General features: G+C 51.1%; 1 non-coding gene across 1 annotated transcript; it reads right to left on the bottom strand.

Annotated features, from left to right (window-relative positions):
* Positions 1 to 2,252: 2,252 nt before the first annotated feature.
* LOC114504441 lies at positions 2,253 to 2,378 on the bottom strand. Its single transcript, XR_003685209.1, has one exon. It is a non-coding gene; the product is annotated as a U6atac minor spliceosomal RNA (small nuclear RNA).
* Positions 2,379 to 12,268: the final 9,890 nt, after the last annotated feature.

Below are 12,268 nucleotides of genomic sequence, written 5' to 3'. Positions count from 1 at the left end.
GTTTTTGAACTAGCCCTGGCTGGTACCCTGCATGTCTTCTTGTTTATTTGGTTACTGCCTGTCTCCTTTTCTAGAATGTAAGGTCGGTTCCAATATGGGCTTTGTCTGTTGTGCCCAGGGTGTGCCCAGTGCCTAGAACAGCGTCTTGGAAATGCTTATCTAGAAAATGAATGAGGGAAGCCCGGCGAGGAAATTTTCCAAAGTGACACAGGAACACGGTGCTTTAGGTGGGGGGATGAGGCTGAGGGACATCGCAGGTTTGTTTTTGGCCCAGATGCTGAGCTCCAAAGTGATCAGAGATGTTCTGAGGCCTCGCGTGTGTGGTGCTGGTAGGTGGGCCCAAACAATGACAGCGTCTTCTCTGGAGGAGGTACAGACCAATCTCGTTCTCAGCCGATCCCATCACCCGGAAAGCAAAACGTGCTGTTAATTTTAGGATGCGTTGCTTGTGACATTTTTGTCTTGGGTTCCAATAGGAGAATCGGAGAGCTTGCTGAGCGCTGCATCTTTAGTCCCATTTGGAAATCAGTCGGCACTAGGGCCAGACCTCGTGCGCGTGCTGATGGGGAGTCCACGTCTCATCGTTCCCGGAAGGGCCGGTGTCTGCGCCCAGTGTCTGCAACGTCTTACTCGTGCATAAGCAAAGGGCCGGCGTGGCTCACAGCGGAGGGATCCCTGACCCTCCCAGACAGCAGAAAAATGTGGAGCCGTGATACCGAGGCTGTTGCTCAGCCTCCGTCGCCAGCGCGGGGACGCACCAGGGCACATTTCTGCGGTGAACTCTTGCGAAGGCTAGGTCAGAGACCCCATAAAAAAGAATTCTGTAATTAAAAAGGCTTTAAAGGGATCACTGGCAGGATGGCCTTTTTTTCTCTCCCTCTTTTAAAAACCGGGTCACTTAAAGAAGTACACTGCGTGGAAGGACTTCCTTACATCAGTTTGCCCATCAGTCACAGCGGAGGGAGCCAGACTGAGAAGAGGCGCCGTTTGCAACTCTAAGGGGCGGGTCTAGAGCTTGGCCTTTGCTTGGAAAGCCATTTTTCACCGATGGAGGCATCCATACGGTGACGCACTGGTGCTTAAATTCTGGTAGTTTATGGAGAGAGATACTAGGATTAGAAATAAGATGTGGGCGGAGCAGCCCATTGGGAAAGGCCTCCCTTATACGACCAGCCATAGGCCTCCCTGTTTTGATTTACCGGGTGGATGCTAGTGATTTTGAGTATCTTGGTGGCCCTGACCAGTGTGGCTCAGTTGGTTGAGCGTCATCTCTTAAGGTGAAAGGTTTGATTCCTGGTCAGGGCACACGCCTGGGTGGCCCATCTGGTCCCTGGCCAGGGCGCATACAAGGGGCAACCAGGAGATGTCTCTCTCTCTCACGTCAATGCATCTCTCCCTCCCTCCCTCCCCTCCCTTGAAAAATAAGTAAATCTCCAAAAATAACGGAGAACTCCCTACGCCAATGTCTACTCTGCTTGCTGTCTCGCTCCTCTTGCTGGGATGGCCTCAGTATTCAAAAAAAAAAAAATAATGAAGGAAAACAATCACCTCCACCAAAGCACATGACACCTAATGTGCGTTTTACTGCACCTGACCAATCAGGGCCTCAGAAATTAGATCATACTGGCTGTTGGATAAATGAGCCGAAATACCCCAAATCAGGGACAACGACACGAATGGAGGAGGAGCAAGTGACGGAGTGTCTGGTCCTCTGGGCGTTCCAAGGGGAAGCTGACCGTCACGGGCCATCCCGCACTGAGGAGTGGCCAGAGGGGTGACTGGCTTCAGCCGCGCTCTGGGGTGGAAGGCAGTTAGGGTCCTCGCTGAGAGATTATCCCAGGGAGGAGTTCTGAATCGGAAACTTGACTGGTTCTTTCCAGCAGCTGTTTGGAATTACCAGGACCACCCCTGTGACCCCTCCTTCCCTTTGCCAACGAAGAAACCGAGATCCAAGTGCCCCAGAGATAGTTCATGACTGAGTGAGGGCTCGTGCCTGAGTGCGGTGACTCACAGGCTTTGCAGACAGAGTGGACAATGAGAAAAAATTATTTCCCCCCATTTTATTGAGAAATAATCGACATACTTCACTGTGCAAGTTGAAGGCCCGCAGCACAGTGGTTTCATATGTTGTAAAATAATTATCCCAGTAGGTTCAGCTAACTTCCGCCACCTCACATAAGTACAATGTAAAGAAAAGAAACAACGAACGATAAGGAGCCAATTTTCTCCTTACAATGAGAGCCCTTAAGGTTTAAAGACGACGGTTCGGTGCCTTAAAGTAGGTGACAACCCCTTCACGGTCTGCGTGTTGTCAGGCCTGAGGGCCTCTCCCCATCTCGTCAAGGGGTGTGCCAGCCAGCTCTCCTCCCGTGCAACCCAGAACTGTCATTTCTGCTGCTTGTTATAGCATCCCTGAAGTGCTGTCTTTCTGCCGTGAGGCCACATGTGTCATGAAAGACCTACGGTGTCTCAGTTCGAACCCAGGATCTTCTGCTCTTAGCTCCCTGTGCTTGGGGAGGGTATCGAACCAGCCTGAGCCCCTGCTCCTGCTCTTCGGAAGTTACGGACGCCAGCAGTGGTGAGCTTTAGAGACAACCCCGTGGGAAGGCTGGTGGGCAGCGAACATGTGGCCAATGGTAGTTGTTGTCCCCATCATGTTAGAGGGAAGACTGTTTACCGGTCAAGAGCGTGGGCACCGGAGTCAGACTGATGGGCTTGGAACCCAGCCTCCTCTCTTCCTAGTCCTGGAACTAACTCCATTAGCTTTGTAAGCCTTGGGTCCTTCGCTCGTAAAATGGGGAAACCAAGAATACTTACTTCACAGAGCTAGTGGGCAGGTTTAGTGATATAACTCATGTGATGTATTTAATAGTTCCTTGAATGTTGAAGAGTTTGATCAACATTGGCCATTATAATAATTTTTAAACTTTTGCCATAGAGGACATAGAGCCGGGGTCAGACTTTTTCTATAAATGGTCAAATAATGAGTGTCTTAGGCTTTGCTGGCCAGAAGACCTCTGTTGGAACTATTCACCTCTGACATTGCAGCAGGAGAGCAGTAGTAGATGATTGTAAATGAATGACTGTGGCTGTTTCCAATAAAACTTTATTTACAAAAACAGGCGGCAGGCCAGGCCTGGCCCGTGGGTCCCAGTTGGCCAGCCCCTGCTAGGCAGCAGTGGGGAACCCCTGCACTGTGCCTTCTGGAAGAGCGTGTCCTATCAGCACAGGTGAAAGGACAGGTGTCTCTTTTCATGGGAAGAAGAACTAAGTCCCCTCCAGGTACATGTACCGAGACCATTTATTTCCCACCCACTGATCTGGGTAGGCTCAGACTGCAGAAAAGAAGCATGTTGGGCAGCCATGGAAATTAAGGAGTGAACGCTGATAAATAGACAGTTGCTTTATGTAAAGCACGGTGATTGACAACAATAGTTAAATGGTAGTGAGCTAACCGTTATGGGGAGGCTCCAAGACTTTGTCAGCAGAGACAGGGTGAAGTGTTCCCCACAGAGCACGTATGCAGGGAAGCTGTTTACAGGGGAAAAGGGTCCAGGCCTGGTGGTCTCAGCAGAGACCCATGGCTGAGCTTCTTGGGTTTGAGTCAGGGTTGGGGGAGGGGGTAGTTCCTAAGCACCACGACATGTAGTAGCAAAGGAAAGTGTCCCTCCAGTTTCTGGTGGTGAATTGTTATACCGGTTTAGGACTTCATAGCCAGATATTGATAATGAACTTTCCCAGCACCCTCTTTACGGTTGAGCTTTGACTCTCGGAGGGGTCGTTGAATCTGCCATCTTCAATCCGTGTTTTGGGGACTTAGGAGGACCGTACCTTGCTGGCTGTCAGTTACACAAGTGTTTATATTGTTTTAACTAGGCAAACGGTGTTTCTATAGGCAATGGAGTATATTTATTTTCTTGGGCATGATCTTATTTTGTCCTAGCTAGATAATGGAGTTGACTTTCCTTCAGAATGAACTCATTTAATATTCCATTTCTTCACTATGCTACTTTCTGATTTCTGAGCTTTCGTTTAATTATCTATTCATTTTGTATTAGTAGAGGATGAATGAGTGTGCAAGCTTTTCATAGGATTTGCTTCAAAATTTTTTTCAATTAGTTGAAATTCCATATTGTTTTATATAAGTTTCAGGTGTGCAGCATAGCGGTTAGATATTCATGTAATTTATGAAGTGGTCCCCCAATAATGCTAGTACCTACGTAACACCAAACGTAGTTGTCGCAGTATTGCAGACTATATTCCCGATGTTGTACTTTACACCCGAGACCATGCGGTGACCACCCATCTGTGCTCCTCAGTCCCTCCCCCTTTCTCACCTGGCTCCCTGACCCGCCTCCCATCTGGCAGCCGTCAGTCTGTCCCCTGTGTCTGCGAGTCTGGTTCTGATGCGGTTGTTCAGTCATGGTGATCTTTAGATTTCACCTGTAAGTGAATGAAAGGCATCTACTCTTTAAACAAGAGTCTCTGAGACACCGTGTGTTCACCCGCAGCGATGGTTCTTCGGTCGCGGACCAGGTGTGTGCAGGGGTGCACTGACTGTGCTGGCGGTGGGGGGCGGGGCTGGAGGGCAGTGTCTAGCCCCCGGGCCCTACCGCACACGTACGGCTGGCCGCCCCGCCCCACGGCGGACAGGTGGACCCGACAGCGCTGAGGCCGAGGGGAACAGGCAGTGTGGGAGTTCAGCCAAAATGCTGTAAGAAGAGTTTCCTCAGCCACATCGGCTGTATCCAAAAAGTCCAAAGGATTAAGAGTCCATATAGCCTATTCGATTTGGCAAAACAAAGTTGGTTTGGATGATCTTAAAGAGGAATTTCAGTGGTGTGGGAGGTATAAAAGCTGTATTTCAAATACTTAAGGAGGGAGTGGGTGCTGAGGTTAGGACGTTTCAGCAGCTGAAGAAAGGATGAAAATGAAGCAATATTTGCAGTCAGTGGGTAGCAAGGCTGAGTCATAGCCATTCTCAAGGTGAAACGCAGCATGAGGAGAAATGATGCTTCTTGCCGGGGCATGGCAGTGTCTGGCAGAGAAGGGTCTGGAACCCACACCACCTGACACCCGGCCTGGGAGGGTCTCCCACAGAAGAGGCGCATGAGCAGAGGCATGGCAGAGGTGTTTGATGACAGAGGCCAAGGCCAGGGAAGGCGGGGGAGGATGCTGCAGAGGCAGCTGGCTTTCGAGATGGAGGCCTGCCTTCAGGCTGCGAGGGAAGAGCGGAAGGGAGGGAACGAGATGAGGGTGTGGAGGAGAGCCCCCGTTCTCCTCCGGAGAGTCCGTGTTGACGGTGAAAGAACAACCTCTCTCTACACATGTGCTCTCGCATGCACACACACACACACACACACGAGCCCGCTAACCCACAACAGTGAACCATAGAGAGAGAGGTAATAATTCTTACTTGGGCCGATTCTTTTCAAGAAGTTAATGTGAAAGCGATGGCTGGGACGGGCTCATGTGGATGTAGGTAGGGAGAGAAAGTTGTTTCCATTTTCCTGTTCAAATCCCAGTTTTTAGGACCATTGTGAGGCAACTCTTTGCCTATACAATGTAGATTGTGGCGGAGCTGGCTGCCTTTCACAGGGACGTGGGATCATGGTCCTGCCTCCTTGGCTCCGTCCCTTCCTCTCCCTTGACAGACCGATCTCTCAACACTGAGACTGCCTCTAACTACACCCCAAGACTAGGATCTATAAAGTGGCCTCAACGACTTTACCAGAACTAGCTACTAACCATGACGAGATATATCTCTCAGGTAGGACAATTAGAAATACTTCCTCCCAGTGTTATTTTGGTTTAGCCTGTTACGAAATGCTAGTGGAAGAAAAATGGGTGCTTTACGACTGCCACAAAAAAAGACCCAGAATCCTCTAGTCTCACGTTCATTGTGATACTGAGTCTTCGTTCCCGCCCTGAGTGCTGTTCCCTCCTGGAGTTCAGGGCTGAGGGCGATAGCCGAAAGGATGTTCTTCTTGGGTTTGTGATCTCAGGAGAAACCAGAGACCCTGGAAACGAGCAGTCAGCTCACGTGTATCCGAAGTTCCCACCCCCCAGAGAACGCGCTCACGAGCAGCAGAGGGAATGTCTAACAAGTGCTGGCCCGTGATGATCAGCTTTTGTAACTGCCGCCCAAGGTTTGGAGGCGCTGTCTGGATCATCAAAGAGGGATTCCTTTTGGTTCTGCCTTCGTGTTCAATTTCTTCCATTTGATTTTCTAATTTGCTAAAAACACATGGAGTACGGGTTTTTGAGCCTCAGCCAGCATACTTGGTTCACAGGGACACTGAAGTTCTGGCCACTTGGTGCGAATGGGGACAAAGGGAGGGGACGCCCTGCCACGTTCTTTATCCTGCAGGGCTCGGGGACCGGGAGAGAGCAAGTCCCTTCTTTGAGGCGAAGCCGCTCCTCGTGGAAGGGGAGAGGCAGTGTCTTCCCCGCCTGCCTAACCACCTGAGTTCAAGCACGAACATAATGATGCCCACCACGGGGTTCCCGTCCAACCCCCGCCAGCTCCGAGCCGCCCGGCCCGCCACACCGCCGGCTCTAATTGCGTGCACTGAAAGCAGGCGGGAGCCCGGTCTCGGCGGGAGGCCCTGCCCTGCCTGCCTGAGCGATCAGGTGGAAGCATGCCTCGCTTTACATCGCAGACACAGCCCTCGCTCCTGGCTCCTGCTGGCGGTGAGTTCCCGTCCTCGCCTCCGGACGCTTGGGCATGTTCGCTGGAACCGTCTCTCACCCGAGAGAACTTGGCTTCGACGGCAACGTCTCCGAAAGTTCTCGTTTTTCCTGTGCTGGCTTGCGCTCGAATAATTCTCCATCCACGGCACATCTGATGGAGTTGGCATCACAAACCCTTTTGTATGCTATTTTTTTTCTTCTTCTTCAAGAAATACTGAAGTCTGAATCAAATGGGAATGGCTGCCTGGTAATGATCTCATGACAGATAAATGCAGACGCTCTGGCAGGGGAGACAATGACTCTGAAACTCAGGTGGGCGGCGCAGCCCTGTCGCTGGCTTCCGAGGCGCGGCCCCGCCCCACCGCGCTCCGGCTACCTCCTCCCCACACCCCTTTCAGTGTGAGGTTCAAGCTGCAGAGGGTGGATGGCTGGTTGAGGCTGGGACTTGGGCTGTTTCCTTACCCCCTCCCTGACAGGTGTTAGGAGATGGAAGGACCCCGGGCCCTGTGTTTACTCTTCATTCAGGGGTTTCGAGTGTTCTGACTGATGGGAGAGGCGGGAAGGCAGAAGGAGAGACGTTTGGTGCTGGCTGAAAGCCTTAGTAGCCCTCCTCAGTGTGAGGCTTCCCTGTTTGGTGAAGGTGATTGTGATGAGACAGGTCTGGGTTGTAGATGCTACTGAAGTATTTTTAAAAATAACGGCCTGTCATTCAGTTTGAGTTCTTATACAGCAAAAGACACACCCACATGGCAACAGGAGGGGTGGGGGTGGGGGTGGGGTGGGAGAGACCCTATGAATGAGGGAGTTCACTAGCCATTAGCCACAGTTATCCTCTCTGGCTGCCGTGGTGTGTGCAGGTGACCTTGGCACCTCCCAGAGGGCCACGCACAGGGCTGGACTCCCAATACGGGCAAAGCAACCCTGGCAAAACTTCACTCCCTGTGATTAGCATAAAAAATGGGGTAGGAGAGAGGATGGGCCACGTTGCTCTAAATGCCCCTGGTAGGTTCTGAAGGGGCATTTATTGAAGAGGGCGTTGCCATCCGCCGTCTCAGACCGGAAGGAGGTGGCGCGAGGGAAGGGTACTTGGCCGTTTCTGTGGGCAGGGGGTTGTAGCGTTTGTTTTTTCCTGCTGACGTCCATCGTGGGCGCTATCAATGTACAGAATGCCCTTGCAGGCCTCATTGTTTGGCAGAGGGATGGTGTGAGTGGGAAAAACATGCCACTCCTGGTTAAAAGCCTCTCGTGCCGTGTAGCTGACCTGCCGCTGAGCAGTGACAGTAGATTGGTACTGACCGAGGGAGAGGGCGTTACGGCCATAGACGCTAAAGAAGGAAGGGTGAGTCAGACTAGGCGGGGGCCCCTGTGGCCTGAGGGGAGCCCCTGGTGTTGGGTGGGCCCATTCCCACGGTGGGGACAGTCAGGACAATTGTCCTTGGCCACCATTGAGCCCACACACTATACACATGCTGTTGGACACCGTTTTTCCTTAGCTGATCCTGTGTTGACCTCTGCAATGCCTTAGTCTCAGCCAAAGGATCTTCCTTCTCTTCCTGCAGGGCTGCAGGTCCTGTCGGGGTTTGGAAGGACGCCTCCCCCACTGTTGCTCCAACTGCCTTGGATGACGGCATGTGAATGCGAGTTTATTTGTTTGCAGAAATTGAGTGTTGGAAGCTACCCTCTTGTGTCTTCTCCTGTTGCGTGCGGAGGGATCTAGAGGCTCCCCCAGTTCAACAATTACATGGCCCCCCGATACGCAGTTATATCTCAGGATGCCCCCGTTTTTATGGAAGTGGTGATGATGATGATGATAAACCACTACTTGTTGAGTGTTTAATGTGAACCCGGCACGGTGCTGCATGCCGTTCACACTCTCGTCAGACCCACACCGCTCAGGGAGGTGGACACTGTGACGTCAGCTTGCCGATGACGTCACAGGTCGTGGCGGGATGGCCGGCGGGAGAAGGATTGGCTTGCAGCTCCAAACCTGCAGAGGCTGTGGAGGCGGGAGAGGAGACGCTTTACCCGATGAGACGTCTCCGAGGGAACCCCTTATTTCCTCAGCCCCCTTGCATTTCCTTAACTCGTTTTCTTTAAAAAATTTTTTTTTGAGTTTAAAGATTTCTTCATTCCCCCAGAACTCACTCTTTTGTTTCTCGATAAACCCTAAGGCTTTCTTTTCTTTTCATTAAATATTTTGATGTTTTTCCATTACAGTTGTCCCAATTTTCCCCCTTTTGCCCTCCTCTGCCCAGCCCACCCCCTGCTCCCACAGTCAGTCCCCACACTTTTGTCCGTGTCCATGGGTCATTCATACAGGTTTTGTTTTTAAATGTTTATTTGTTGACTTTCAGGGAGAGGGGAAGGGAGGGAGAAAGAGAGGGCGGCAAACATCAATGTGTGAGCAATACACCAATTGCCTGCCCCTGGCACCCGTGTCCCCAGCTGGGGACCTGGCCCGAAACCCAGGCACGTGTCCCTGCTGGGAATCGAACAGCGGCCTTTCAGTTTGCAGGCTGGTGCCCAATCCACGAGCCACACCAGCCAGGGCGGTGCTGGACCTGCATCGTTCGGGAAACCACAGAAACAGGAGTCACGATTCCGGCCCACGTACGAGCCACCTCTGATGTAGCAGGTGGGTAGGAGCAGAACGTGAAAGCACTAGCACAGCGAACAAATTTGGGGTTTGGCCTCTTGTCTTCCATCAGCGAGCCTTTCTGGGCCCCAGCGTCCTTCTAAAAGCTAAATAATTGGACCGGATCAGAAGTTTGCAAACTTTTTAATAAAGGGCCAGATGTACACATTTTAGGCTGGTGAGCCATACGGTCTCTGCTGTGACTGCTCAAGGCGGCTGCTGCAGCGTGAAAGCAGCCGTGCGGCCTGTAACGAATGCGCACGGCCGTGTGCACGTCGCATTAGGTTTACAAGGACACGTGTAAATGCAAAGCAGGAGGGCCAGGCTTAGGCTATGGCCGACCCCCCGGGGCTGATGGCTGTAGGTCCTTTCTGGCTGGAACGTGCTATGGATTCTTCACATTCCACATTGATTTCAGCCTTGGAGTGTGGAGAACTCTCTTTGGCTTTTCTCCTCTCCAGGAGGAGGATATGAAGAACAGCAATAGAAGTGGTCCTGGAGAGGAACCAGGAGGGGTCCCCCGCGATGTTCTGATTGAAATCGCAATGGGAGGGAGCCGTTAAGAAAGGTGGGGAGAGAGGTTCCATTAATCAGAGGCGGGTACCGCTGTTTTAGCTGGAGCCTGGCTATTAGCTCAGCAGGGCGACAAGGAAGCCACGATGGGGGAGGCGGCCCACGTGCCTTTCCCAGAGGCTGGATGCTGAAAAATTCTCTCCAGAACAAAATGTCTATGGACTCCCCTGGAATCCAAGGCAGAGTCAAGGATGACATTTTGCTTGTTCTGGGAAACACAGCCTAACATAGCAATGTAACAACCTCACACAGTTGTGTTTAACAGGTGTAACAAACACAACTGAAACACAGATTTGATTTCTGTTGAAGAAATACATACATACACATATACACACACACATCTTCATTCGAAAACTCTCCCACTTACTGTTTCCCTATCTTTGAATAACTGGATTTTCTGAGACATTAAACAAATGCACTGTTGCAGGACACATCCTGTTGCAAGTGACAGAGACACGTTGCTCACATTGACTTAAAAGGGGGACATGGGCTTAGAGCGCGGTCCGGTTCAGGGGGATGCTGGCTTTGCCTGGGGTCGGATGGCAAATGAGGTTGGTTGTTTCTTGTCTCTTTCGAGTCTGCCATGCTCTCTCTGTGTATCAGTTTCGTCTTCAGGCCGGCTCCGTCCAGGGTAGTAGGTGTTAACCCAAGACTCACCTTCAAATGCAGTAAAGGAGAGAGAGCTGCTTCCCCCCTTACCCCCCGAAAGCGTAGCCTGGTCTCCGCATGTCTCCTTGGCCCTGATTGGGTGAGGTGCCCTTTCCTACACCAACTTCTTTGGCCTTAGCCAGCCAGGCTCCAGGGCACGGCTGAGGATGCTGGAGGGAGGTTCCCCAGAGGAGAGCGGGCTTGCATTCATCAGGAAGAGGTGGATGCTTGCTGGCCAACAAACCAGTGATGTCCAGTGCAATCATCCTTTGTAATTTTAAAAAACCTTTTATGGAAATCGTCTCATTTGATCTGACAACAATTTCATGGGAATATGTTTGTCAGTTCTCATTTTTTTCCATTTTCAGATGAGAACACGAGAGCTGAAATCACACGACTGGTTCAAGTTCACATAGTTTGGGACAGAGAGCGTATTCTGTCCCGGTGGTGTGCTGTCTGACCGCTATATGGCCAAACTCCTTCTGCTCCCGTTTTGGACTGGACATCTGTTGAATCAGCATGTTAGACAGGTTTGTGCTGTCATGTCACACTGGTTTGTGCTGAGTGAGAGCCCCACTGAGTTGTCACATGGTGGCTGGTAAAATGCAGGGCACCTGAAAGGGCCTTTTGAACGTCAGAACGGGGCTGTGCATTAAGTTCCTGCCATGTTCCAGCCTGGCCCGAACTTTTGATTCATGTAGAATCCAGCATATGGACTGTCTCTCTCAGCTTTATGCCCTCTTCAAGTTTAAGACAAGTACCCTACTATTTCATCTTTTAAGTGCGGGTAATAGCCAGAAAGGTTGAGCAGTAAGAAACATGGAATATTGAATAATTACGGATCTTAATCTGGAACGAGATCTCTACTGTTGGCTGGGCTCGGCTCGATGTTTTTGTGGCTGGTACGGATGAAGGCTGAACAGACATGTTAGAAATGGGAATCGCTTCACGGATGGAATATGTTGTCTCATGTGACTTCTTGTCTCGTGTTTCCAACATGAGCAGCATTTTGATTGAGAGCCTCACCTTTGCAGTGAAAAGCCAAATGCATGGCCTGGCGTCAGAGGGAACTGGGATTCTGTGAACCCCCCGTGTCGTTTATTTTGGATAGACCTGGGGAAATTGTGGCCATCTAGTTAAATGTGAGATCCTCGCAATGAAAGTAATGAGGTCATAATGAGGTCAATGAGGTTCGCAGACTGTGACCACGCATCACAGTCTGCGAACATCTGGCAATAAATACGGTGGACAGTCCATATTCCCCCAGGGACTTAATTTTCTTTTGCGGATTAGAAAATGGAAATTGTACAACTCAGATATGAGACAAGGACTTGGCCAGAAATACCATCCAGGGCAGAAGTGTCTTGGGCAGGAGGGCTGGTGCCGGGGGTGGGGGGGTGGGGGGGGTTTCAGAGTCGCCCCCTGGTGGGAACGACTGGGAGGCTCTCTGTACAGACAGGCTCCTGGCGCACAGCTTTGCTTTGGGTTTGTTAAAAGAAAACATTCAAGGAGGATGATTTTTTACTGGAACCAGTTATAGCTTAAACAAGATCAAGGAGCATCAGGGTACTATGCAATGTCTCTAAAAGACCCCTGCAGGACTGGGTTTAGTCCTGACCAGGGAGGCATGTTGTTATTTGAGCCCTGTTTTGGGAAGGTCTGGGGAGGGGCCGGCCACAGCCTTTCCCTCCCAGCTGATTGGTCGTCCCATCCCCCACA

This window comes from Phyllostomus discolor, chromosome 8 (genome assembly GCF_004126475.2).
Source record: "Phyllostomus discolor isolate MPI-MPIP mPhyDis1 chromosome 8, mPhyDis1.pri.v3, whole genome shotgun sequence".
NCBI lineage: Eukaryota > Metazoa > Chordata > Mammalia > Chiroptera > Phyllostomidae > Phyllostomus > Phyllostomus discolor.
Note: the sequence above shows the minus strand (reverse complement) of the source record. Positions and strands in the feature narration are given on the sequence as shown.